Here is a 26087-nt window from a genome sequence, read left to right on the forward strand (position 1 = left end):
GCATAGGTGTGAATCCAGCCTAATGGGCGATTCAAAGGCACCACACATATGCTGGGACCCTCCGGATAATAATGGTGGTTTCAAAGTATAAAAAAGGGAGAAAACACCTCCACATAGTGTATATCCAATAACACTGAAATTTATTGTAATAAAAAATAGTCCAATAATTCAAGTAAATACGGACTTGTAAAAAAGGTTCAATTGAACAGATAAAAATGCGCAGTAAAATGTGGCTAGGCAAGCGTAATAACCCGTAATATGCGATTTGGTGTGATTCGCCTCAGCCACATCAAGAATTTATATAATTGATTTACCATCTTCAGTGATATGCTCTTGATTATTGCCACTCATTATATTTGTACTTTGCATCATACACCTTAATATACATTCACGAGATTCATATCTAGTTTGATCACTTGAACGTAAATTTTTTTATATAGATTGCTTCCATTTCATCATTTGTTAGCATTCAAGTATTCACTTCACTTTTCGTGATTTATATTAATTTATTAATCCATGTGATTTTGTGCGTTTTTCTAATCGCTTAAGAACCCATGCGATTTTGGGCAATGTTTTAATCGCTTCGCCTATACACATGTTTGATTACATTTTCCACTATATACACTTTTTTGAGTGATATGTGATTGTATTTGCAGTGTATACATCTCTCAGACTCACATCTTGGATGCATTCCTGTGTTTAATACATACCATTAGCGCTACACATTTACTTCACTTATTATTTTACAATAATTACAATAATCTCATTGTTGTGTTGGCTGCTCTTCTCCGAGGTTGGCGCAGCATTTTCACCTTCTTTTGACTGTGGACTTCAAGAACCACTTATAGCCTGTGTTTTCCCTACTTCCATAGCACTGAAAACATGTGACATTAGTTGGCCTTAAAGAGGAATTAAAATCACTTTGGCTCCAGCGAACTATACTTACATTCAGTGGCGGCTGGTGTTTTTTTTTTTTTTTGGGGGGGTGGGGAAACATCCACTGCCGCTCCCGCTCGGTCAGGTCACCTGTAGCCCCCTGGGGGTCTCGAGGTTGGTTGCTTATCCAGCACTTACTCCATCTAGGTTCCAAGCGGCCAGCACTGCATCGGGCGGAGGGCGGGTGTCTCCTCCTCCTCTGCATCATGGCAGTTTCTGCTGTGCGTCTCCTCCCTCCTCCTCTTAGGCGTCCAATTTGATCGCCTGTCCTTTCAGCCAATCGGATTGGCCTGAAGGAGGATCAATGTGAGAATAGTGAATAATCATTCGCTATTAACATAACTGAGTGGGCTCGAAGCGCAGTGCTCTGGATTCCCCCAATTGGAATCCATGCGCCCGGTGCCCCGAATGTAGATTAGGGGGCCAGAGACTTGGATGGGGGGGCGGTGCCTGTGCACCCTAATGGACGGGCTGCCAATGCTTTCATTGGTTCCCTGGTGGCCACTGACTTCTTCAAGGGGCAGGCTTCTGGGTATCAAAGTAATTTTAATGCAGAAGAGACAAAGCATGTCTCTTTTACATTAAAAATTGTGCCTGTTCCCCCATGTTTATTTATTACTTAAAGTTCCACTTTAAGCTCAAAACCACAGGCAAGCTGGCTGCACACCTATACAGTAAAAACACTTCTTTATATCCATAATTGGGCTCAACACCTACAGATTTGTATGAAAATGTTTTCTTCACTATCCATATAGTATAATCTTGTAATTGCTACTATACAGAAAGAGTGAACAAACATCAAAAAGAAATATTAAATAAAATGTGTATAGTGATGCCAGAACAAAATATAATAAAAACTGAAGCACATATTGAACAATATGTCTTTTGATCAAAAATCTAAAATAAATACAATCTTAAAAGTCTTTGTTTAAAAGTGAAACCAACTCCCAAACAGATTGAAACAACATTTTTCAATTCTCTTCCACTTTGATATTCCAACTAATTTATATGCTGCACTCAACACTACTTGTGATTCCTTCAACCATATGAAAAGGTACTCACCAACATGGAATGGCCTTAAAGTTGTAAAAGGTCATTTGAGCTCTTTATTTCATATATTGCCTTATATTTGTGGATAACGAATCTAATATCATACAGAATATGATCCAGTGTACTATGTGATATAGCCTAAAATGACTTCTTGTCTATGGATAATCTCTTCAGTATTACACGGGTCATGACCTGAAATAATATGACAAAACAAGAATTAATAGTATAATATATTTATTTTTAAAAACATTTAAATCATAAAAATGTCTGCACTTTTAGCATATATGAATGACTGGGAAATGGAGACGAGAGTAACCGATGCCATTGATACTCGACATATTAGATGCTCTAAGGTTTTTCATCGTATTCTGAATGTATCTCTCAATGGCGCTAACTTTAAATATGGTGCCTGTTAGACTTGCTAAAATTTTTCCAGGGACCTCTTTCATATGTTTTAGGGGATGTGAACTACAGGGCACTATAGTACACATATGATGGGAATGCCCTAGAATTAGACAATTTTATCTTCAGGATTACTGGTATTTGGGTTCTCAAACTTCCTCAACTAATGATACTCAATGATTCTATCCAAGGCACACCTAAACACTTCCAGTCTCTGATCTTTTTATTCTACCTGCTGCTAAAATCTCAATAGCAACGACATAGAAAAATTCAGTGGTTTCTTTTAAAATAGTTAAATACAAAATATCCTGGATTATGTTCCATGAGAAATTAGCTAGCATATTACAAGATAGACAATGACATTTTGAAAAAGTGTGGAACCTCTGGATTGACATTATTACCATTTGTTGAAGGACAATATGTAAACATTTTTTGCTGGTTATTATCCATCTATAGGCAATGGCAAGATACTGCATATCCTTTAGACTTTTTTTTTTATTTTCTCTCCATTCTCTCTTATCCTCTCTTTGGTGCACAGCCTTTAACTCTCAAAATATCTCTTCATCTAGTTATAATGATGTCTATTCGTTTGCAACAGTGAATGCTGTATGAAGTTGGGCACAGCATCCTACATATGTCAATCCCTGCAGTGTTTCCAAAGTCTGCTATTTATTGGGCGTGATAATTTTTCTACATGTAATTTCTGAAAACTATTAAAAGCATAAAATTGTTTGCACTCATATGTTAAGGTACTTAGCCAGCACCAAAAAATAAGCTTATTTGCGTATACTCCAAAGTATTTGTCAAGGCATGACTTTCTCAAGCAGTCAAAAGAAAGTTGAATTTTGGCAAAATGCATCAGTGGGAGGAGGAGCACAATATGGACATATATGCCAGGCTTTTTGGGTCCTGCCTTATTTTCCTGTCTATATATAAATAGTGGGAAGCCCTGGCTTGGGTTCTTCTTACGGGACTGCATGGGATTCAGGAAGGTCTGTGAAGGATGTAGGCTGAAGCAATCCTCGTCTGCCACCCTTAAGGGATTCAGCAAGAATGGACTCTGCCAATTATGGACTCACACTTGCACAGGTATGCCTGGGCAGCCACAGCATATTTAGTCATAAGGGCTGTGCACTTTATACTGTAATGTTCCCAAGTGCTTTGTTGACTGTTTCAAGCCTGATCTCAGGCACTGATAAGCACGTACATGAGAGGAGAGGTGCCTACATGGTGAGTAGGCCCTGCCCACAAGTAGGTAATCACAAAGCTCCCATCTGTTTTCAGTTATCACAAAGCCAGTCTCAAGCCTACACTTTGCAGTGTTTAAAAGAATGAATTGTTCATTATTACCCTTAAGGGCCCATTCACACTGCCTGCGCAATAAACCAGAGTGGTTTAGTGTGTGGGCAGCTGTCTGCTTTGGCTGTAGTGAGCCGCATTGAGGGGTGATGTGATGTGCGTTTGTTACATCCATGTTCACCTGAATGTGGATGCAACAGCATTGCAGTGTATCATACAGTTCCCTTTTGTCTTTTTTCAGCAACTTTATTTGAAGTGCACAAAGTGACACTTCATTTGTGTCACCTCACAGCAGCATGGAGCATTGCGGTGCTGTGCGGTGACATGCTTTGTCATCCAGTGCACTGCAATAAAGTGCATTTTATCGCAGCTCACTGCACAGCACCTCCAGGCTGTGTTGGACTACAAACAGGGCATATAGAAAACAATTGCGTGTGCCCTAGCAGCAACTGGCATTCTTCCAGTGTGAAAAAACAGTGACCGTCTGTGTGAGCACACCCTTAAGGCTGTCAAAGGCAAAATGTCTTTGTTTATCTTTCTGGCTTTATCTATGTGCGGAGACCTGATGTGTCTCTAGTGCACCTCCCTTAAATCTCTGAATAGGCTAAATATAAATGGTCAAAAGGCATGCATGCATCCACAATTTGGTCCCCTTTAGATACAGCAATCACCCAATGGTCCACTGGTCCCAAACACATAATATCTTAGCTTTGTTAAGTGCTTGTATTATAGGTAAGCAGAGAAGCCTCCAACATTGCTCATCCAGGGCATTATAACAGTTACTTGGAACAGGTTTTCTAAATTGATTGATTTATCATTCCACCTAAGAGTGGCCAGTCAGTGTGCCTCTAGTATGGATGTAGCCGTGGGATTATCAATTGATCTGTTTATTACAGCCAAATGTGGAGACTGTGACATTTTGCCAATGACTCGCTTTAATATGTGCACAGATGTGAGATGATCATCATCCTGATCAGATGATTACGGTCAGATAGGGAAATATTTGTATGTTAATGAGTGTTCTGCAATCTCTACAGACTTCCCCTAGTTGAGCAATCTTAGGAAAATAAATAGTTGTTCAAAGTATCAGCATGAAGCATAAGTGAGGTTGATACAGCTGTAAGACAAAACATGTCATTGGAGAGTCAGCTACACTATAAAAGACACAACTGCTCTGTCAGTCAATCAGAAGAAAACTCTTAATTCATACCTAGGAGATCCCTGAAGCCACAAGAGCTGCATTTTTGGTGGTATGCATTTGAGAGATAGACAGGAGGTTAAATGTGATGAACTGGTAATTAATTCATGCTTAACCTCCATTGAGAGGAGCTTCTCTGACGGACAAAAGACATGTTTCTGACAAGTGCCAGCGGCAGAGCAGATAACTCTGGTTAATAATCAATAAGCTTGGGGCCAGCATGGTGTGTGCTCTTGGAAGTGGGGGCAAGGCAAGGTGTTTCTGGGGATTAGTTCTTTGAATGCATATCTTCTTTTGTTTACTTTTATGCAATGTATACATGTTTATGCCTAATTTGATTCTTGCATTATTGAACAGAATTGTCTTTTATCATTGTTACACAAAAAAATGGAATTTTAAAATAATCAGTTTTAACAGTTTGTCTAAAATCTAGTTTTTGTAACACAAAAACAAATGTTAAATGCGAGATTGTAATGTATAAGACCTGTAGGCCAAAATGTTTGACCTAACACCTGGGGTTGCCATACAAGGCCTGACCTTTGTAATCAATGTGACAAATCTAAGAATTGCTTGCAACAACCGAACCATGTAGGACTTCTGTAGGGGGCGTAATAAGCGCTCTGAGCTTCCAAAATACTCATTATTGCACAGTGCATTCCCTGGCATGTTTGAAAATCTGTTTATAAGCAGCCAGTGACCATTCCATTTTCTTTGGAGACACATTTATCCATTGGCCAAGTCAAAGTGAACATTGGTACAAGTCACGCTGATGAATAAAATGAACAGATGTATAACTGCCTGTTGTTTTTAGCAAGACATCTGCCCATTTATGGCTAAATTTACTGTAGTCTTGAACATAAAATATACCGATATTACAAATTTATGAAGCAGTGCCTTGTATCTTGCTACATATTAATGAAAAAAAATCAAAGTTTTGCTGTAGTGTGTGTCTTTTATAGTAGACTAATGAAATTCTTTTCAGTACATGGAATCAATCTGGCATCACACTAAATCAAAGCAGAAAGAAGAAGGCAGTATATAGCCTATGAATTGCTGCTGATATATTTCTTTAAAGGATCTTCAGCTTGTACACAAAGATTAATACTTTTAGTAACATCCTATTTTGTATTTAGTCAATTTAAGAGAAGGGCATGATGACCTCAAAGCCATGAAAAGTTTAGCTAACTTTCATCTCATCCCACTAACTCCTCTTTGAAAATTGTGCTTGCAAAATGGTTCAGTAACCGCAGAGAACAAGAGAGTAAAATGGGGAGGGGGATTGTGCTGGGACCTTTAAGCCCAGAATTATGAAAAATCCAAGGAGGAACAGCTCAATGGCACAAGGCACCCATGGGGACTTCCTGAAAGGTTTTAGAAATTCAAAGCAGGTCTCGCAACCTCAAAGCAATGTCAGTCAGTGTGCCGGGACAGGGATCACTAAGACTGTAGCCAAACAATACAGGATTGTCTAAAGAAGGTGGGAAAAGAGGGTCTCCGAAGTGCTCTCTCACAGCAGCGGTTCCGCTAGTCAAGCATGCGTTCCACATGAATCATTTCTGGACAGAGCCTGGGCATAATCCCCCCAGTCTCTCTATGACAACTTGACGGAGAATTTTGGTCTGAGTGACAGGAGGCAGGCGATTGACAAGGCAGAAACACTGTGCTTTCTCCCCGTGATGAACAATATAAACTTACTGAGGGATTTTTGGAAACAGTTACAAAAAATAATGATCTCTCCTGCTGAATAACGGAAATGGGACGGCCTCAGTTGTGCTATAGAAGGAACATTTGCTAAGAAGCCAGTTCTAACTAGTAAACTTTTTACAGGCAACGCTGCTGTTGTGCGGAATGATGTCAGACTTGTGCGACAGCGAGGCACAGACACGAGAGCTTGTTTATGATACCTTCTTGCTATATTTCCAGGAACAGGAAATGGCACGTTTGTTTAACCTTGGTTCCTGGATATATGTTTTATAACACTTGATTCTCACAATGCATATGAAAACTGACTAGTCCTAGTCTACAAATCTTTCTGCATTCCAACACCTTTTCCTGCTATGGCTGGAGAAATGGTCTATAGTAAAAAGCAGAGCACTAAGTTGGGGATTGGTAATGCAAATCTTTATGAGAGTTTGCATTACTCTCATGTCATGCCATGTCTTTTAGAGTGAAAACATGGCATGTATTAATCCTTCATCTGTGATTTGTAGAGAATCACACAGTTCATCTTGAGGGAAGCTGAGCTTACTTTAAAATGTGTCGTAAGCTGCATAAAACAAATTGAAAAAAAAAAAGAATCGGTTTGCAGAATTTCTGTGTTTCCCTGCAAAACCTAGGAAACGCCTGCTGAGGCTGCAAGTTCCAGCATCTGGTTTTAATTGCTGTTTTTCTAAAGAATCTTTCTTCAAGGCATGGATTACCGTTTAAAAGCGCGTTGTACTTGTGTGTTTTATAAAAGACGATATAAAATGCTGCAAGATTCTTCTCTGTGAAATAACATTTCAATTATGACATATGTGTGTGTTTAATATGAGAGCACCAATTATGTTCTAACAAGCTTAACACAAACTTCTAGTTGTATTAGAGATTTCAAATCATCTTGTGACAACTTGCCAACTGGCAGTACTTAAGCCTGAAATTTAATTAAATCCACTTAAAAATGTTTCTTTTTTAATGCTTCTTTGTTTAAGTTTCAAAAATACCATACATACAGTCATAGCTGAAATGTATTAAAGTAATGATTTAAAGGTTACAACATCCCATGAATGGGAATTGAGAAGAATTTTTCACAACTTCTGAAAGCCATATAATCCACCTTTCTCAAATGATTTTGCCATTTTGTAGCACCAAATCACAGAACAAGCTAGACAAAGCAAGATAAACAGACAGGACTTCCCAGCAAAGTTTGGTAACCGTCTGACGAGGCCACATTAAGTAAGAAACATGATACTTTAAAATTAGGCTCTATTTCAAACTCTGAACACTTGCCTTTCATCTTAATTTAAACAGAACAGTTTGTTACCACTTCTATTCATTATTACTATTACCCCAAGTAGAGAGTCATCACGGGCCCATTTTTGGTCCTTCCTTGTCCAAACCCAAGTGATCGTAATGATCAAATACATCTTCTTTATTTAAAATCATCTTCTTACTTTAGTGGTTTTATGTTTTTACCTCAATAACATAATAGAATACATGTATAAAAATCAGTCTTTTATTTAATATCCTCTGAATCTGTCACAACCATTTAATAACATGCATCAAAGAATTAGACATGAATTGATTGTATTTAGGATGTTATAAGTTATTGGTCTTATTTTACAGGCTAAATTCAAAGCACATTATCCCACAGCAACCAGAAACCACTTGCTATAGTCAAATGAGAAAAAGATGAAACAGGACCAGTTGCAGTGCTGTCACTGCAGCACATAAAAATTAATACACCTATTTTAAAGTACAGCATTTACTGGTCTATTAAAGTCTATTACGTTAAAATGTTAGATTCCAAGATTGAATAGTTTATCCTATTTCCACCTAAGGTTTTATCTTTCCTAACTAGTTACCTAGTCATATATTTAAAGTGTAGATACAGCCAAAATATAAAAATACACACTTGATGCAGACTGTCATTAGCATTGACACACATCAATCTACTATATGACTCCATATCCTAAATTATACAAAACATTACTTAGCCATCAAAGGTGGTTTGAAAATTCATTATTATAGAAAGCATTGTTCTAAACATTCCACTGCTTCTCTTTTAGACTCTACGAACCCGCAATTACCTATAATTAACACAGCGTTTTTGTTTTTTTTTGGGCCCCCCTGTAACACAGTTTTGTTACCTGTTAGTCATGCCATTAGAAAAAGAGAGACTACCGCGCTGTATTAACCCAAAGGGTACCTAATGCAAATTATTGATACTAAATTGTGATAAAAAAATATATAGTGGAAAATAAATATAACAAAAGTAGCCACTCAAAGTGAGATACACACACTGTTAAAACAATAAATATAAATGAGCAGCGCTGTGAATAAATGTATAATTGTGAAAATATACCAGTGTAAATAAAATAAATAAAACCCAATTTAAATGGATAACATAGTTCCTGAAATCAAAACATAGGGTGTTTGATAAACAGTCCTAACACATTGAATAAACTCCAGATGGATATAGTGAAAAGACATAGGCATAAGCCCAGTCTGAAGGCAGGAATGCAGATAAAAAAGTTGATCCTTCACCGCACCACTGTGATAACTAGATATGAGATGCGCGCTTACCAAACGGCAAGCATAAGAGGGCTTGCGACCTTAACCCGGTCAGGGCCTTTCATCGGATGAAGACAACGGCATGCCACTTCATATACCATGGAATAATAACCTGCTGTCCACCAAGTACCAGGCAATCCCTCTAGCATAGGGATGATAAACTCCTAGCTGGGGGTTGTTCTCATTAGAGATACCCCAGAGAGAGAGAGGAGAACAACATAGCGTAATCCTGGTTGGTAATTTTATTAAAAAGAATTAAAATCACACTTACAATGTGATGGATACACATAAACATGGGAAGCCGGCCGGCTTGAGGCGAACACCCGTCCTGCAGACGGTAGGCGGGTGGGCGTGCTGACGTGCTGACGTGCTGCATCTACCATCTGCAGGACGGGTGTTCGATGTGTATCCATCACATTGTAAGTGTGATTTTAATTCTTTTTAATAAAATTACCAACCAGGATTACGCTATGTTGTTCTCCTCTCTCTCTCCGGGGTATCTCTAATGAGAACAACCCCAGCTAGGAGTTTATCATCCCTATGCTAGAGGGATTGCCTGGTACTTGGTGGACAGCGGGTTATTATTCCATGGTATATGAAGTGGCATGCCGTTGTCTTCATCCGATGAAAGGCCCTGACCGGGTTAAGGTCGCAAGCACTCTTATGCTTGCCGTTTGGTAAGCGCGCATCTCATATCTAGTTATCACAGTGGTGCGGTGAAGGATCAACTTTTTTATCTGCATTCCTGCCTTCAGACTGGGGCTTATGCCTATGTCTTTTCACTGTATCCATCAGGACTTTATTCAATGTGTTAGGACTGTTTATCAAACACCCTATGTTTTGATTTCAGGAACTATGTTATCCATTTAAATTGGGTTTTATTTATTTTATTTACACTGGTATATTTTCACAATTATACATTTATTCACAGCGCTGCTCATTTATATTTATAGTCATGCCATTAGATCCGTTCTTTTTTCACTAATTTAGAGAAGCCAAGCTGTCCAGCAAAAGTGGCAGTTACCTTTACAGTAAGTAAGGTCAGAGCAGCTATCAATCAATCAGCAGATGGCATTGATTGGCATGGATTGGAAGAAAGCACAGAGTGACCACCATAATGCAGAAGTATGAGCTGACAGTCTCTCTATTAAAAAAGGGCCACAGAGAGAAAGAGCAGAAACTGCCATGTTCAGGAGGTATTTATGAAACATTTATTAACGTAAGTGTGATTTTAATTCTTTTTAATAAAATTACCAACCAGGATTACGCTATGTTGTTCTCCTCTCTCTCTCTGGGGTATCTCTAATGAGAACAACCCCCAGCTAGGAGTTTATCATCCCTATGCTAGAGGGATTGCCTGGTACTTGGTGGACAGCGGGTTATTATTCCATGGTATATGAAGTGGCATGCCGTTGTCTTCATCCGATGAAAGGCCCTGACCGGGTTAAGGTCGCAAGCCCTCTTATGCTTGCCGTTTGGTAAGCGCGCATCTCATATCTAGTTATCACAGTGGTGCGGTGAAGGATCAACTTTTTTATCTGCATTCCTGCCTTCAGACTGGGGCTTATGCCTATGTCTTTTCACTATATCCATCTGGAGTTTATTCAATGTGTTAGGACTGTTTATCAAAAACACCCTATGTTTTGATTTCAGGAACTATGTTATCCATTTAAATTGGGTTTTATTTATTTTATTTACACTGGTATATTTTCACAATTATACATTTATTCACAGCGCTGCTCATTTATATTTATAGTCATGCCATTAGATCCGTTCTTTTTTCACTAATTCAGAGAAGCCAAGCTGTCCAGCAAAAGTGGCAGTTACCTTTACAGTAAGTAAGGTCAGAGCAGCTATCAATCAATCAGCAGATGGCATTGATTGGCATGGATTGGAAGAAAGCACAGAGTGACCACCATAATGCAGAAGTATGAGCTGACAGTCTCTCTATTAAAAAAGGGCCACAGAGAGAAAGAGCAGAAACTGCCATGTTCAGGAGGTATTTATGAAACATTTATTAACGTAAAAAAAAAAAACCTTCTACAACTTCATTTACAAAGTAGAAAGTGGGGTATTTACATAAACTTTGTATTTGGGTTTATATACATTTAAGGCAGTTGCATCCTGAACAGAAACAGCAAATAAATTATACATTCGTTAAAAACACTGTTAAAGGAACACACCCATAAAAATTGAAAACTAAGCCTTTAAACATACAGTATACAGGTAACAGCTGTCCTGTGCAGCTCTTCCTTTATTTAATTCAGATATATCATATACTATATATCTGCAGTGCACAAATCCACCCCAGTCCATTTTGTTGACTATGAGCTGTTCCAGGTACACTTGTATTTGCTGTGGACTCTTTATTATCTTTCTCTCACATGCAGAAAGCATGATGTATGAAGGTGTTATGAAGAAAGTTGTTACGACCACCCATTAAAAAAGCCTTGGATTTGTGATCCTGATCAGTGATATATAAATTAGAGGTATGCTACAGGAAGGAGGGCCACCCACATTAAACCCGAGGAGCTGTCTGGCAACAGTGAATTACATAGAACTCGGGTTAAGGAACATTTAGGATTTTTTCTGTCTTAGACACAGTTTCGTTATTCAAAAGATTTAAAGTATATTTTTCAAAACTTTTTATTTTTATGGATAAAGTTAAGTCATTGCTATTGTCATATAGCTGGGTGCAAGCAGACACCCCTGGATAATAAATCTAGTGTTGGATTATTTAAACGAAGCAAAAAGCAAATCCTAATAATAATAATACCTGGCAGTGAGGTGAGTAGAAACAATACTTTCCTAAAAGAAGGGCGGCCAAAAAGATTGAAGATTTCCTGCTGAAGGCTTTGTTAATGAATATGTACAGATGGTGGCAGCTCATTTAATGTGAAGAACCTGATCCCCAATAGAATAATACGCTTATGTTAAAAGTAAATGGCCCAGAAGGACAGAGCTGCATTTAAGTTCCCTGATGGGGAAGAACTGCACCACCACTATTTATGAAGCATCAACCTGCACTAAGAAGGGGGCGTGTTGCTTCAGGTCATTATAAAATAAGTGTGGAAAGAAATTTTCAGTTTCTTGAAAATTTGTACTGCATCAGCATACCTCCCAACTCTTTGAGATGGGAATGAGGGACACCTATTAGCAAAAGTATGTAGGCTTTGGATACACCCCCTACCAAGCCCCCTAACCACTTCAGCCCCGGAAGAATTTGCCCCCTTCCTGACCAGGCCATTTTTTGCGGTACAGCACTGCATCGCTTTAACTGACAATTGCGCAGCCGTGCGACATTGTACCCAAACAAAATTTATGTTCTTTTTTCCCCACAAATAGTGCTTTCTTTTGGTGGTATTTGATCACCTCTGCGTTTTTTATTTTTTGCGCTATAAACAAAAAAAGAGTGACAATTTTGACAAAAACACAATATTTTGTACTTTTTGCTATAATAAATATCCACAAAAAAAACAAAAAAAAAAACCCACAAATTTCTTCATCAGTTTAGGCCGATATATATTCCTCTACATATTTTTGGTAAAATAAGCTTATATTGATTGGTTTGCGCAAAAGTTATAGAGTCTAGAAAATAGGGGACAGATTGATGTAATTTTTATTTTTCTTTACTAGTAATGGTGGCGCTCTATGATTTTTATCAGGACTGCGACATTGTGGTGGACAGATCGGACACTTTTGACACTATTTTGGGACCATTGACATTTATACAGCGATCAGAGCTAAAAATAGTCACTGATTACTGTATAAATGTCACTGGCAGGGAAGGGGTTAACACTAGGGGCGATCAAGGGGTTAACTGTGTTCCCTAGGTGTGTTCTAACTGTAGGGGGGATGGGACTGACTGGGGGAGGAGACTGATCTGTGTTCCTACTTAGTTTACATACACACATCCCCCTTCTTGTTCTGTCACGAACATTGCGCCCGCCAAGCTCCGGGGACATGCGCTGGCACGCGCACCTGCTATGACGTCTTAAAGGAGCGATGTATAGCTACGGCGATTTGCGCAGCCATGCCAACCTGCCGCAGTATAACTGCAGCGGCTGGTTGGCTAGTGGTTAAAGGAGATTTAAAAAAAAATAAATAAACCCACAAGTGTTTTTCTACCACTACTATTTATTTATATTGGCTTTTGACATTTAGAAATGCAGCAATTTCGAAATTAGATGAAAGGTTTAGCACTGTTTCACGTTTTGAATGATAACAATGTGCATTTTATATACAACTATATGCAGTAGATCAGGCCACAATAAGGGACAAATAAGGAGGAGAGAGGGACAGAGGGACTTTGTTCCAAATCTGGGACAGTCCCTCAAAATCAGGGACAGTTGGAAACTATGCATCAGTGAATCCCTACTGTTCGCATTCTTCTTGGTAAATGAGTTAAAGGGGTAGTCAAACAGCCATAGTTATGAATATCCTGTAAAAACTGAGGCTGGGCCCAATTCTAGAGATCTTTTTTTGCTCTCTTCTCTGTTATGCCCTGTACACACGATAGGATTTTCCGATGGAAAATGTGTGATAGGACCTTGTTGTCGGAAATTCCGACCATGTGTTGGCTCCATCACACATTTTCCATAGGAATTTCCGACACACAAAGTTTGAGAGCTTGCTATAAAATTTTCCGACAACAAAATCCGCTGTCGGAAATTCCGATCGTGTGTACACAAATCCGACGCACAAAGTGCCACACATGCTCAGAACAAATTAAGAAACTAAAGCTATTGGCTACTGCCCCGTTTATAGTCCCGACGTATGTGTTTTATGTCACCGCTTTCATAACAATCGGATTTTCCGACAACTTTGTGTGACCGTGTGTATGCAAGATAAGTTTGAGCCAACATCCGTCGGAAAAAATCCATGGATTTTGTTGTCGGAATGTCCGATCAATGTCTGACCCCGTGTGTATGGGGCATTAGAAGACAATATATTATACTAGTCATGTCTGTTTTTTTGTTTTCAGGAAAACTTCTACAGTATAGCACCATTTTCCTTCTGGGGACTGTAATATCATCTAAGAAAATGAGGACACTATAATACAGAAGATAGAGGTTCAGGAATACAAAAAAATAAACAATCATACTTACCTAGATGGCTGCAGCACTGATCTCAACTGCAGCTGTCCCCTGCTGCGTCTTTACCAAGAACTGAGCAAACAAAAACCACTCATAGCTCAGTTCTTGGTCTTCAGTCTGCTCTACCCCTCTAGCACTTACTAAAGCGCCGGAATGTGTGGGGGGGTGAAAGCAGCTGGCTCAGTCTCCAGTCTCCCAGCAGCTTGCTGGAAGCTGAGCCAGCTGCCAGTTCAGACTGTAAAGCCGGGATCTTTCCAGAGCCTGGACCGGCTGAGTGATATTACAGAAGTGCAGAGGGAAGTGAATTCCTGTGATCCATAGGAGAAGTAGGGCCAAAAGAGCTTTGGCCCTACTTCTTCTTTAAAGGAGACGTCCGGCCTGAGCTCATTCGGCTGGGCTTCTCCTATGGGTCACAGGAGTACCTTTGCGCTCCTGTGACCCATTTTCAGCAGAGAGCAGTCTGAAGTCCGCTCTCTGCTGACGTCACCAAGATCAATCCAGGCAATGCGTCATCCCGACTCTAGAAGTCTGGATCCGCCAGGTGCCTGGACTGATGGCTGACTCAGCCTCTCAGCGAGCCTCTGAGACTCTGAGACAGCCGCTCCCCACCCCTCCACAGCTAAATCAAATTTTAAATGTTTATGATAATGGACATCATACAGTATTTTTTTTTTACTTTCTTTTGCATTCTACAATAGTTTGAATTTCCCAGTAAACTATAGAAATACTATTTTACAATATATTTTTTACCAACCCCAGTTGGAAAAGACTATTTTAGACTTTTTAAAACAACCAAAAACTTCAGAACAAATGCATTTTTTCTCATGCCTGTTCAACATTCCCGCACTAAGTCTTTCCTTGGCTGCCTGCTGCCTGCTTCCTACCTCCACCAGTGCCTCAGCCAATCATAGAGGGTATGTCGTCTTAAAGGGCTAACCAGCGCATGACTCGACATTCTTGCAACACATCAACACATTAGTAGTCGAGGCCTCTATTTTCCCTAGTAACTTATTTTGTATTTCCCAGTGCCCTCCAGCATTATGTCAGTGATTCCCAATTTCCTCAGTGTCCCTCCAGCCTTTACCCAGCTCCTATGTGTCTCCAGCAACATTTAGTGTTCCCAGCATCCTTCAAGTCTTTATGCAGTTCCTGTCTGCAATATCCAGCCTCCATCCAGCCTGTATCCATCTCTTGTTGCCCCCAGAGATCCCCAATGTTCCCAGCATCCCTTCGGATTGTATCCATTCCAGTGTGACTCCATGAATTCCAGCCTACACCCTGCTCTAGTGATTTTGTCCATTCCTGTCTGTATCCTGCACCAGTGACACTCTGCACCCCAGCCTGCATCCAGCTCCAGTGTTAAGACTTTTGTTTCTGTTTTCTATTACCCAAGGCAACCCTTCCTGCCATAGATTGTTACTTACTACTAACAGTCCAAAGTGTGTGTCTATAATAGAATGCCCATGCAAACAAAAAGTCCACTGTGAAGTAAAGTTTAAATAATCTTCATATGGTGTAAAAAATGTATCCAAGTGAAAAAAACACACACACACACACACACACACTGTGCTCACACCCAAAACAAAGGCTTACCAGAATGGTATGACTCTCACAAAGGGAAGTCATATACTGCTTGAAAGTGGTTAGCTCAGATTCTGGATATTTGATGTTGCTAATTCATTCCACCATACATATTGACAGCCACTCTGGGATGGCTCCACATAGTATTAAATCAATGGTAACCAATATTTATTAAGAACAATACTACTCACATGTATAAAAATATACACAGTGCTGTTCAAGTCAAAATCCCCAAGAGAATACGCAGATAGCATCCAGATTTTGTGATGACATCAAGAGCTGGGACTCTGCCCTACATGTTTTGTCAAAAATGACATCTTCTGAGGCTGTCATTTTTGATGAATCGTGTAAGGTAGAGCCCACGCTCTTGAGGCTCAATAGACCCTGTGCCTTGGGGCATGCCAACTGCTATTCCTTTAGTGCCAAAAGGTATCCTTTTATTCAAGAATCCACTGGTGTTCTGCGTCTCCTCCCTGGCCAATGCCACTGCCTAATCCCAGCTGCTATAACCAGATCTTGCTTAGTTAGGATCCCCGTCTTTGTGGTAATCTGCCAAACGCAGGCCAATTGGGCTCAAGTAATGACTTTATAAATGTGAAAATCTCTCTCACCGTGGTGTGTGCAAAGAAACAAATATGTTACATATTTAGTCTGGTTGAAAAAAGTCCATCTAGTCCATCTACCACAAATAGAAAATATGTGTATGACCACACTCAAAATATCAAGTGTTAAACTACCTAAAACAAGAAAAAGTTTTAAAATAATAGTATATAAAAATGTATCAACTAAAAATTTACTTTTATATTATTGTGCAGCTCAGTTCACAAACAGTGTGCCCATAATAAATATTCCTAAATCCAAAAAAAATATAAATCTTTAATGTCCACCAACAAGTGCAATATGTGCAAACAATATAGTGAGATAAATTTGTACAAAAATTATCTTTGCTTAAACATGTGATTTCAAAGCACCCAGTGTACTTTACCTCTTCAGGTAAATGGCTCACCACTTTCAACTTGAAATACAAGCTAAAAATGAGTTCCTTTAAAAGGTATCATACACAATGAAATCCACTTCCAATACTGTTGGAGCACTATGAAATCTTTAACAGCCAATAATGGGTTAATGGATCCACTCTCTTAAGTACTGGGTTTGCAAGGTTCCCATAGTTCCAGATCATTTGCCAACATGTAAAAAACAGAAAGAAAGGCGTTATAGTGTAAAACAATCCATTATTTATTAATAAAAACCATTATAAGCACACTCACATCACCCAACAGGAGGTATTCCCATAGACAAGCAAAGCCGCCAGCTCCAGCTGCAAACACAGACTGTGGGTCAAAGCAGGTTGCTTTTATCCTCCTCCTAACCCAGCTCAATTCCTGGACAAAGATTCTTTGGCAGGCCCCCCAGCTAAGCCTAGCTAGGACCTTAATGTCTTCATTCTGGCTTCTCTAGCTTCCCCGCCGCAGGGGCGTAGCCCCTGCACAGGGTTGTCTTCTTGTAGGACTGGACCCAGGAACACTGCTTTACTCTGTCCAGGCCTCAGACTACTTATGGGCTCTCCTTTTTGAGCACACCTCCTCAGGGATTGGTTGGAGTCCCATAAATATTCAGGCTGTCTGTCCTGCTCTAGCTTCTAGAAGACAGGGGGGAATAAATTGTCAGAAACCATGAAATCAGACCGAGACAGAAGTATAGTTAAATCACACTCAGGTGGTGCGGAACAGCTGCATCCAGATCAGGCCCACTGAATAGAGCTTCGTGGATCTGTGTACTCGGTTACCAGCAGGAATAGTAAGGAGCGGAGGCATCATGCTCTGAGGAAATCCCTGTGACGGATGAAACGCATCAGTGAAACGCCATCACGCTCCATCTAGCGTACACACAGACCTACCCATCAGCCCTGGGTATCCCGTCCGCCTTTGTGTGAAGCCCTGTTGCACGAACCAGGAAGTGGATGCTGACCTACGCCGCATTCAGGCGGCACGTCCTTACACGCCTCCGCTCCTTACTATTCCTGCTGGTAACCGAGTACACAGATCCACGAAGCTCTATTCAGTTGGCCTGATCTGGATGCAGCTGTTCCGCACCACCTGAGATGGTCTAAGTAGGACTGGAATGATCTGTATGCCTGCCGAACCTCGGTACCCCCGGACTGGTGAGACTGTATCTGTTCATGTTCTAATCGTGACTGCTGTCACCATAGCTATACAGATGTCTCCCACCTACTGTTCAGTTTACATGCTGTGATCATTACCGATGCAGGCACATTTATAGTTTCATATATGCACAGTCTCTGCATAACTACTTACCCACAGCACTAGCCATTGTATGATACTCAGCTGCCAGTGCCTTAACCAGCTACCCTCACGTAACATACTACAAGGCTCATCTAAGGCCTGTCACTGGCATCCTGCAAGGCGGACTTCCCTCAACTATACGGCTGCACACACCTATCTCCCAGCCTTGACCAACAATTCCGTTGAGATATTTATGAGACTTTTCTGTTATGTTATATTTTCTTCCATTCATTAATTAAGCTGGGCGTCTTTGTGTGTGCTTAGTGGTGGCCATCTGTGTGTTGTTCTGTTCTTAGACAACGTTGTCTATTTTATTTTCTTAGTGGTGGTCTTTGGTTCACTTATTGTCATATTTTTTGATTTTGTGTTTGGTGTATATGTGGAATTATTCAATTTCTATATTAAATTATTCATATTTTTGCTAATCTGCTGGTTCCTTGTTGACAAATTCTTTTTTCCCTGGGTGGAACTGGTATCTATCCCGTTCCTTCCCCTTGGGTTCTCTTTTTTGTGATATGCCCTCAATTCAGAGGAACACACCCTGCTATTTTAATTAGATCCTCCGGGTGTTTTGCAATTAGCTTCATCTACAAACAGATGCTGTTAGGGTACTTCCCTCATCTGTTATTTTCTATACTGAATTAAGCAAAGTCTTCTGGATCATAAATTCTCCTTCCCTTTTTGTTTAGAGGAAGGGATGGCACCCACAAAACGCGTACATTGATATCCCATGATGGGAGATAGCACATGTTGACACACTATGTATTTTGTGGCTTTATAAAAAAAAGGGTAAGTACAGCGCTGCGCTGAAAATAAACTAAGACAGCAGCCAACACACCTGTAGACTCAGGATCAAAATAACAACAAAAAATTCAAAGTGTGGCGCTATAAGCTCCGTAAATATATAGTAAATAAATATATCAAAATACGAAAATCCTAAAAATTAGGTGACTTCAAAACAAACATTTCAGTGTGAACCAAAGAGTGCCACGTGAACAAATGTAACAGTGGCTAGTGAGCAAAGTAATGACACTTATATGCATTCACCAATTCAAATGGTAAGTGAAAAAACATCAGAAATGATATTATATATAAAGTCCATATCACAATAGGTGAAATATTAAATAAAAAAGCAAAAAGTCTGTGATAACAGTGCATAGGCGATGATAAACAGGTGTCTCCTGAACATTCAGAGGGATTGTTTAGATCCGGCAACCTGGCAGATAAATGGACCGTAGGGAGACCAGAAGTGCACGGAAGGTTGAAATCAGTGCCAGGACCATCACCAGAAATTGTGGAGGCTTACCAGAAATAGTGGCCTGAAATAGCATATGCCATACAGGTCAAAAGGGCTTGATGACCAACAGGTCTGGATATTTTATCTGGTCAGATGTCATCACCACACAGAAGGGGGGGAAATAATCAGCACGGCTTCCTCATCAATGCATGCACCACCATAAGCCAAGCGAATGATTCGTGTTGCTTAATACCTTAGAATGTCTACTATTTTGTGGCTTTAGCAAAAAAAAGTAGGGAAAATACACACATTTTAGGCATGGGATCATGAGGGAAATCCAAATTTTGAGTCCCAATTTGTGTGCATCTTCAAAATTTGGCTTTTAGAGTGGTGAGATCACCCCATCTGATGAAGGCAAAATCAACACAGTTTTGACATACGTCTCATATGACCTTCACTTTAGCAAAGTCGAACTTTGTAAGTTCCAGAGTTGGGGATGTGTATGTTATGTTTTTAAACATGCCTGTTTAGCCCCAAAAAAGGCAAATTTATGTCAAACATACATGTTATACACCAAGATGTTGGTTTGTTCCAAAACGGTTTATAACGCACATGTGCTTGCAGTAAAATGTTTTATACTCAACAATGTGTGGCTTCTTATTTCAATGCTCAAAAAGTTTGTGTAGTTACAGTGACAATGGGGGTTATTTACTAAAGGCAAATCCACTTTGCACTACAAGTGCACTGTAAGTGCACTTTCACATATGTGTTCGATGCACATGAGCTCGGCGGGATGGGGCGCGTTTAAATTTTTTTTTTTTTTTTATTTAATCTTTTTTTTTTTTTTACACTGTTTTTAAAAAAAAAAACATGGTGTCACTTTTTTTCCTATTACAAGGAATGTAAACATCCCTTGTAATAGAAAAAAAGCATGACAGGATATCTTCAATATGAGATCTGGGGTCAAAAAGACCTCAGATCTCATATTTACACTTAAATGCAATAAAAAAAAAAAAATTGTCATTTAAAAAAATAATTAAAAAAAAATGGCCCTTTGTGCACTTGACAGCAGAAGTGGAGCGTGCGGGAACATCAAATACCCTTTTAAAGGAGGCCACAAACTCAGGGTAACTCAAGACAACAGGTTTTTACATTTCCCAATAGAGGGTTTGCCCAGGCCAAGGCTCTCTCAAAAAGCAAAGATATCATGAAACCTACTTTGCTTCTGTCTGTGGGAAACGCCTGGGGCAGCATCTCAAAGTATATCTCAACCTGGTTGAGAAACCCTCTGCATTGGACTGGGTCGCCCCCAAATCATCGAGGAAGCAGAAGCGGAACCAGTCATACCTCTTATAGAGGTAATACTCGAGGTGGGTGCCTGCACAGAGTTTGGCGCAGCAGCAGGGACAGCCTGCAACACAGGTTGTACCGGAGCAGCCACAGAGGGAGATTCCAGGTGAGTTGTGTGACTCAGGAGCGTTTGTAATGCCAGGACAAACTGATCCATGCGGTGATCCTGTCCATCCAATCTGGAAAAAATATTACCAACAAGTGGATTGACTGTATCTTCTGAATTCATGGCCTTCACCTACTGTCAGAAACCATGAAACCAGACCGAGACAGAAGTACAGTTAAATCACACTTGTTTAATAATAAAAGTAAATAGAACAAACTTAGCCAAAACATAGCCCAAGTTCTGTAACCGGAACGGATAGTGAGACAAGCCAAACGCCAGGGAGCCGGAGATGAGTGTAGTAAAACAGCAAGTAGGATCTGGAGCCAGAAGGGATGTCAACCAAGCAAGTCTTCAGCAGGAATGCAGGAGACAGTCTCTGTGATGTTGACCAAGACGAAGGCAGAGATCCTCTGGGCTGGATGGCTTAAGTAGGCAGGACTGACGAGCAGGATATCATCAGCATCAACATCTGAGTAACTGTGGAGAGATAGGAGCTGGCAATAAGCCAACAGCTGAGTGGCCAGCTCAGAGAAGGAAGGGCTGAGCCCAGCCCTGACATAAATATAGAAAGAGAGCACTCCTATGGCCATGTCCGTTTTGAAAATTTGTACTTAGAAAAAAGGGGAAAAAGGGCAAAGACTACCACAAGGTCGGACTTAAGAGGCACTTTGGACGACAGATGGAATATAAAAATGTATTTTATTGATAACAATTCATAAGGCAAAAATAGCGCAAAAAAGAAAGAGTTAAAAATACATATAACATAATGGAAGGAAGTACATGGTGCAGATAAATATATGCACCAAGTAAAACAACAGTGAGCCCCCGTGCATCAACGCGTTTCGCTGTTTTGTTTCATCAGGACACATTCAGGGGTTGTTGGAAAGAATGGGTCTCACTATCTAAAATAAAACACATGGATAAGACTTTGTGTAATAATCACGTATAAAAAAGTATATAAAAACATGAAACGTCAACTTATCCGGGTGACATGCATCGCACACACATAGCTACCTTATCAGCAGAGTTCACTGAGTCTAGCTGTGAGCAGATCCCTCTGTATGTGGCGCAGATCATACGCCGTGTTAGTGGCGCTGCCAAGAGATGTCACATGTCCGTAAGGTGGCCGACGCACCCCCCCGCCCGACGTCAGCGGGCTCCGAGCTGCCAGTGTGAATGGGATGGCTGTGTCAAGAATATGCTCAATTAGCATAAGGGGGGGAAGTCCACCATCCTAAACCACCCTGTCAGGGTGTACTTCCATTAAGCATTTTGGGACATGTGTAGGATATTCAGTGTCCATAACTGGTTAGGCTGCATAGGGGCAGCAGAGGTCTGCTTACCAGATGATCTAAAGCTAAGTTAGTAAGGCCTATATTTTCCAGAGTCTGCAGTGTTAGGTGCATGGGCAACACTCCTGTGGTTATCATGAGGGGTACGTCTTCCATCTGCAATAGAGAGTCTTATAAATTGCCCTAGGGTCCAAATCCTGGACATTTTTCACTTACTTGGATATAGAAAAAGGTTGCAAATTCCATTGGTCTAACTAATGCAAGTTCCAGAGGCCATTTTGTGTGAGTCTGCATCCAAACAGGGTGCAGTACACTCAATGGTATATTGTAGTTATTAGTGTGTGGGTTGCCACACCTGAGACATTGCCTTTGCTAACTCAGGAGTCAGGACATTATGTTTCAGTAATTAGGATTGTTAAACAGTTCAGCTATTAGTGGCAGAGGGTAGCTATTCTTCACTATTATAATTTTTAGTTTACTTTATACAGAATTTAAAACTGCCATTTTTTCCACACTAGGTTGACAGCATCTGATGATAAGGTGGACGTTCAAAAAAGTCTCTTTTCAAATACTCTTGGCTTACTTGGGTATAGACTGAAGAATGTACATGAGGGAGAATATATACACCAAAATAAGAGGAGATATTAGACAACAGCTTGACAGGACAGCCACAGGTCTGATTAGATGGTAGCATTCACTTAGCATTCACTTTACACATCTAAGTGCTTCAAATAAGTCATTGGTAACCCTGGTAACTATCTGCTTCCAGACAGATATAGCATAGTGTAGAAGACTCACTGGACAGCATAGAAGATACATTTCTTTGGCTTGATATCAGAAATGTATCCAGAATTAAAAAGGTAATTTTCATGGGTTAAGGAAAGACAAGGCCTTAGGCTATGTTCCCATTGCAGCAGTCTCTGAAAAGCGATCACGGCTAAGCAATGGCTTTCAGGCATGCAGGAGGCAATTTTGTTGCATCCTGAATGCTTATTTTTTTAATTTCCTCTTTGCTCAGTAGCAGTTTTGAATGCAACTAATGTGCCACAACTGCGAGCCAAGTGCTTAAGATTGCAGCATGGTCCCATTGACTTGAATAGGCAATGTGCCACCTGTCAACTTGACAAGCCACGCTAAATGCATTGCAGGACAGGGGAGGCCTACAGTTGACTAAGTCAAATTAATAAAACCTGACATATCTGTAGTATTTGGTCCTAGTTAAACTTTCGCTGTTCTTGAAAAATAGTTATTGCATGTTACAAGTCAGAGCTTAGTTAGTATCAATAATAATAAAAATTCCAACAAGAACAGTACAGACTTCAAATGAGAAGATTGGTTTCAGCAGCTGGCTTTGCATGCCTGTTTACTTCCTAGCCAGAACAACAATGTGTTAGGCATGTTGTAATCAGCTGCACAGATTTCAATAAGCTACCAATACAACAGTTTTTTAACCCCTTCCCACCTTTTTTAACTGGGTCCTAATGTCAGGAGGTGGGACTTCTTGATCATATCATCATTGTGACTGAATGTCACAATGCTCACATAATCAAGAGCCCATCCTGCCAGCTCCTGATCATAAACAAAGACAAGGAGTTGTCCATGACAGCTAGTCACTCTTAGCACTGAAACCTCAGCCACCATGAATGCATTTGTGAAGATGTGAGCGTTAACCTCCCTGGCGGTCTGATTGTGTCAGTATTTTTGAACGTCAAAGCGGTACATTGTTTTGCATGGAAATTTGTTGTTTTATATTGTAGGCCTGTAATTCTTAGGAATAACTCACTTACATCTGTTCAAACAAGAGTCTAGTAGACATCCCGGGTATGATAAAATTTGAAACACAAAATCATAAATTATAATATAATAAATAACTATAAATAATTATAAAAAAATAATAATATAATAATAATAATACATTTTATTCAATAATGTATCAAACCAAAAACACTGAAATTTGTCAAAAAAAGGGTGCAATATTACTAGTCACTGTAATACTAGACACTGCATATTGGTTTAGTAAACATCCCGGGTATGAAAAATGATCAAACATTGGACTACACAAAGTCCGACGTCACACTCAGGACAATGGAACCTGGTTTCCTTTCTGATTTTCTTTCCACTGTCATCTCGCTTCGAGCAACAAACCACACACATCCTTGTAGGTGCTGACTTTTTCTCGGTTGGTGGGATGTAGTGACGACCAGTCAGGCGTTCCGGGTTGACTATGCCAACAGCACGACGTCCAGCTCTAGTCACAGCCATTGATAGTGTTTGGTGGTTCACAAAGATATGTACGGCAACTTTCCAAATTAAGTCAGAATGAATCACAGGCTTGTCACTCTTTTTTTTGAGCAGAATGTAGACATTCCACAAGCATGGCTCAAGAAGATGCCTGAAGATCTTCTTGTAGTACTTATTTTGCTGTTTCCTCATTGCTCTGTTGACACTTCCCATGGTGTTATTGTAGTCTATCACTACTTATGGCGTCATTATTATTATTATTATTATACAGGATTTATATAGCGCCGACAGTTTACGCATCGCTTTACAACATTAGGGCAGACAGTACAAGTACAATACAATTCAATACAGGAGGGATCAGAGGGCCCTGCTCATTAGAGCTTACAATCTAGTAGGGAGGGTCAAGTTATACAAAAGGGTTTTAGCTGTGGAGGATGAGCTAATGGAGAAAATAGGGCAGTTGTTAGATGGAGGCAGGATAGGCTTCTCTGAAGAGGGAAGTTTTCAGGGATCACCTAAAAGTGGATAAATTTGGAGACAGTCTAAAAGATTGGGGTAGGGAATTCCGGAGGATAGGCAAGGCTCGGGAGAAGTCCTGGAGGCGGATATGGGAGGAGTTGATGAGGAAGCTAGAGAGCAGGAGGTCTTGGGAGGAACAGAGATGGCGATTAGGTTGGTATTTTGAGACTAGACTAGTGATGTAGCTGGGGACCGAGTTGTGGATGGCTTTGTAACTTATTGTTAGTATTTTGAATTTAATTTGTTCTGCGAGTGGTAGCCAGTGGAGGGATTGGCAGAGAGAGGTAGCAGACACTGAGCGGTTTGTAAGGTGGATGAGTCTGGCAGCAGCATTCATGATGGACTGAAGGGGGGATAGTCTATTTAAAGGTAAGCCAATGAGGAGGGAGTTGCAGTAGTCAAGGCGAGAGATAACCAGGGAGTGAATCAGGAGCTTTGTGGTTTCATTGGTTAGAAAGGATGATTTTTCCTCTTAAGTGGGATTTTAAAGGGTGGAAGTCTCAAAAAAGTATAACAAAAAGTATAAAAAATTATCAAAATTTTATTGTATCAAAAATTTAAAAGAAAAACATGTGCTAGAATGGAAACAATGGATAAAAGCAACAATGGATGCCAGAATTAACAAATGATGAAAAATACAACCAGGATATACATGACAGGTCGACAGAGCTACACAAAACCCCACAAAGGCTATATCAGCAAGGAGCCAATTGACAGTGCAGGTTCAACGCGTTTCGAGGCTTTATATAAGGATTGCGACCTCTTCTTCAGGGGCTAGAGGTAAGGTGTATATCTGTCTGCGAAACATTGTCACAAAAAAAGAGAGACAAAAAGACACACAATGAAAAACATGTTGATGTCAGAAAATCATGCATATATACAACTATTTACATAATCAGATTGTGATGTAATTACAAAAAATGTATCCTAACCATGCTATTGCAGGGTCAGTACTGTATGGCATCCACCCCAGACACGGGGGAAGGGGAGAACGGTAAGCCGCCGGGGCCCAGACCCGAATATCAGCGACGCCGCCACACAACCAGGACCGCCAGCAGATCAGGACCAGACACAGAGGGCGTCACATCCCTCAGCTGTATTTAAATTCTCTTTATCAAAATCTCTTTATCAGCTACAAACCAAGAAGACAAGGGGAGGATTTATAAGTGTGGCATACAAAGGTCCCAGAACAAGATTTTACTATT

This window comes from Aquarana catesbeiana, linkage group LG01, assembly GCF_042186555.1.
Source record: "Aquarana catesbeiana isolate 2022-GZ linkage group LG01, ASM4218655v1, whole genome shotgun sequence".
Lineage (NCBI taxonomy): Eukaryota > Metazoa > Chordata > Amphibia > Anura > Ranidae > Aquarana > Aquarana catesbeiana.